Below are 4,001 nucleotides of genomic sequence, written 5' to 3'. Positions count from 1 at the left end.
TTTTTTTTTTTTTTTTTTTTTTTTTTTTTTTTTTGTTTTAAAGATTATTCACTGTCCTTTTTTTGGATCATAATTAAAACAGATACTTTATAGGTCTGATAATTCCAGTATCCATGTCATCTTCAGGTAGGTGTGTGTTGATTGTCTTTTCCTTTTCCAGATATTGAGAGTTTTCTCATTGTTTGTCTGTAGGATTAATTTTAAATTGTGTCCTGGACTTTTCTAGTGTTATGTTAGAACACTCTTGCTTTTATTAAATCATGTGGAGAATGTTATTTATGTGTGTGTTTGTTTTACCAGGCAGGTTCTGTTCAGACTGCAAGTTTCCACCTGCCTGCTCTGAGCTGTTGTACAGGGTCAGTGTCAAAGCCTCAGCGGTGAGTGCCGTCTAGGTCTCTGCTTGGGAATGAGGCAGTTGACGACTCTCTAACTTAGTTCTAAAGCTTCTGGCATGTTATTAGGGATCTGATCCATACGTGCATAGCTCAGAGTGAGTGTGAGGATTCATACAAACATTTTGACCTCATTGTCTCTACCTCTCAACTCTCTGTGACTTCCCAGACACCAACTGGCTTATAAGAATTTCCTTTCCTGATCTTTTGATTAAAAGGCTGTGGCTTAATTTCTTCTCTCTGTCATGATCTTCCCACAATTTATCTGTGTCTGGGGCTAAATGGTGGGAGGATATACAGAGAAAAAGAACAATGAACATTTTCCTCTTGCTTTGGGGAAAAATCTCTCTGGTCAGAAAAAAAAAAAAAAAAAGAAATCTCCTCCCTGAGTTTTAGGCATCTGCTCATCTTCTGGTGTCATTACTACCACCAGCACTATGAGATTGCCTACTACTGAAAAATGAGATTTTTCCAACTCTTTGTTATCCAGAGGGCCCCCTTTCCATTCTTTGGACCAGAAACAGAGTTCATTTGGAGGTCCCCCTGTCTGCTCTCCCTATGCAGTTCAGAGTTCTAAGATGCCTTTGAATTAGGTCAGAAGATTCTAGAAAGGGGCAAGTGGGAGCTTACTATAGTAGTATTTAGAACTCTGGGTTCCATCCTGAATACCTGTTGCCATTCACTTTTTAGAATCCTCAGCTAGCTGCTCCATGCATTTTGTCCAGAATTTTTAGTTTCATTGAGTGCCTACTTCATTTTGAACCTGAATGCTCCTTTATTTTGGACAAAGGAAAAATGACCTTTTAAGGCAATAAGTAAGCTCCAGTTCTTTTCTAAATCATGAAAATTACATAGAGTGATAGTCAAGCACATGGACCCTAGAGCCATCTGCTTGGATTCAGTCTTGATTCTGTTACGTTCTCACTGTACAGCATTTAGCAAGTTATTTGATTGCTGTGACTCAAAGAGACATCTTTGATAATAACAAAATACTTCATAGGGTTAATATGACTCTACATTTATAAAGCGTTAGAACTTTGCCTGACACCTAGTAAATGATATCTAAGTGTTTTTTTGTGTGTAAACTAGTATCTGTTGGCTCCATGGTTTATAAGAAATGAGTTTCCCTTCTGCATTTCCCAATTCCCTTGGTGTTTAACTTATCATTTTTTGTAGAAGGCTATAGAGTAGAGTCCATTCTGAAGGAGATCAGCCCTGGGATTTCTTTGGAAGGAATGATGCTAAAGCTGAAACTCCAGTACTTTGGCCACCTCATGCGAAGAGCTGACTCATTGGAAAAGACTCTGATGCTGGGAGGGATTGGGGGCAGGAGGAGAAGGGGACAACAGAGGATGAGATGGCTGGATGGCATCACTGACTCGATGGACGTGAGTCTGAGTGAACTCTGGGAGTTGGTGATGGACAGGGAGGCCTGGCATGCTGCAATTCATGGGGTCGCAAAGAGTCGGACATGACTGAGCGACTGATCTGATAGAGTAGAGTTAAAAACACCATAGGCATTAGGATCAGGATGATCTGAATTGAAATCCAGTTTAAAATACCTAGCTCAATATCACTCACTTGGTGGGAGCGATGTAAATATTCCTTCCTTCTTATTGTAAAAGAAAATGCACAATGCCCTTCATTGTTCTTGATTATTGTCCTAGTGCTGCTTCTTCATACATTTATCCATCAAATCATTTCTTTATAAATTAATTAATTTAAAATGTATTAAATACCTACTTTGTTCCTGGACATGTGCTAGATGCCAGGGAAATACTGGTGAGCAAAATGGACATGATTCCTGCCAATATGGAGGTTGCATTAATCAAAGAATTAATGTAGCTAAGAATCTAAAGATACGATTACAAAGAATGATGGATACACTGACAAAAAAGTACATAATATTTTCTGAACGTATACCAGAGGAATCTAATCTAACTAGGGGAGGTGAAGGAAGAAGGTGATAAATAATGAGTTGAATCTGAATAATGAGTGGGAACTGAATTGGCCAACTGGTAAGGAAGGGTAGAGAGCACAGCACTTTCAGTGACCCTTCAATGTGATGAGAGTGGCATATTCCGGAACGATACGGTTGATGCCGTGGTTAGTGAGGGAGTTCACAGGAGAATGGCACTTAAAGAGGGTGAAAGAAGCTGGAGATTTAGGTTGGGGCAGGCCTCTGAGCTTTGTGAAGGATCGTGTTATAAGAACAAGATGAGGGAATTGCAGAGTTTTAAATGGGATATAGAGTGGGATAGGAGGGGACAATGATGTGACTAGATTTATTCTAGAAAATTACACCCATGACCACCTCCATGTGGATAGTTTGAGGCTTAGAGTCATTGATCCAAGTCTAGGTTTGTTTGGAACCAATGTCCTCCATGATTATTCCCTCTGGGCTCTTCAGGGGCACCACCAGGCTCTCCACAGTGAAAGTCATAAAGCTTGGCATCAGCATTTAATGACAGGGTTGATGATGACACCCACTGTCTAATGTCTCCCCACAGCTTTTGGATGTATTTTCTTGGCTTAGGCAAATCGTCTTCTTCTGGAAACTGACATCAAAAACTGTAGGAATGAATTTTCTCTGTGGTGGGAAAGAATGAAACAGATTCTTCAAGAGAGATATAGATGGGAGATGAGAGCCCCTGTGACATTTGAGTTTCTGTGGATCCAGTCGATCCTGAAATCGTTTCCATTCCTATTTTTCCTATACTTTGTGTTTCCTGGGCCAACAGATTTTTGTACTCAAGGCGACTTATAACCAGAAAAGCCCTGTCCAATACGTTCTTTCAGGAAATTCTCAGGGAACAAGTTTTGCTTTTTGTGCTAATTAGTTTAACTCAAGATTTAGCTGGGGTCAGTCACTCTGTCCTTTGGATTTAAATAAATTTGGCACACATTTCCATCCCACACGCAGAGGGCAAGGGCATTGTTTCTTCCCTGGGATCCTGTGTGTGTGTGTGTGTGTGTGTATGTGTGTGAGAGAGAGAGAGAGAGAGAGAGTAGGTGGGAGCAGGAAATAGGGGAAGGAGAAGAAGGGAGAATGTGGACATTCTCTGACATCCCGCTGTGTCCGCAGTGAACTCTTCAGTTCAGTTCAGTTCAGTCGCTCAGTCGTGTCCGACTCTGCGGCCCCATGAATTGCAGCATGCCAGGCCTCTCTGTCCATCACCAACTCCCAGAGTTCACTCAGACTCACATCCATCGAGTCTGTGATGCCATCCAGCCATCTCATCCTCTGTCATCCCCTTTTCCTCCTGCCCCTAATCCCTCCCAGTATCAGTCTTTTCCAATGAGTCAACTCTTTGCAACTCTTCACATGAGGTGGCCAAAGTACTGGAGTTTCAGCTTTAGCATCAGTCCTTCCAAAGAACACCCAGGGCTGATCTCCTTTAGAATGGACTGATTGGATCTCCTTGCAGTCCAAGGGATTCTCAAGAGTCTTCTCCAACACCACAGTTCAAAAGCATCAATTCTTTGGTGCACAGCTTTCTTCACAGTCCAACTCTCACATCCATACCTGACCACTGGAAAAACCATAGCCTTGACTAGACGGACCTTTGTTGGCAAGGTAATGTCTCTGCTTTTGAATATGCTATCTAG

This window comes from Bison bison, unplaced genomic scaffold (genome assembly GCF_000754665.1).
Source record: "Bison bison bison isolate TAMUID 2011002044 unplaced genomic scaffold, Bison_UMD1.0 scf7180017853731, whole genome shotgun sequence".
Classification (NCBI taxonomy): domain Eukaryota; kingdom Metazoa; phylum Chordata; class Mammalia; order Artiodactyla; family Bovidae; genus Bison; species Bison bison.
The sequence above is the reverse complement of the archived record's forward strand: the minus strand, read 5'-3'. Positions refer to the sequence as shown.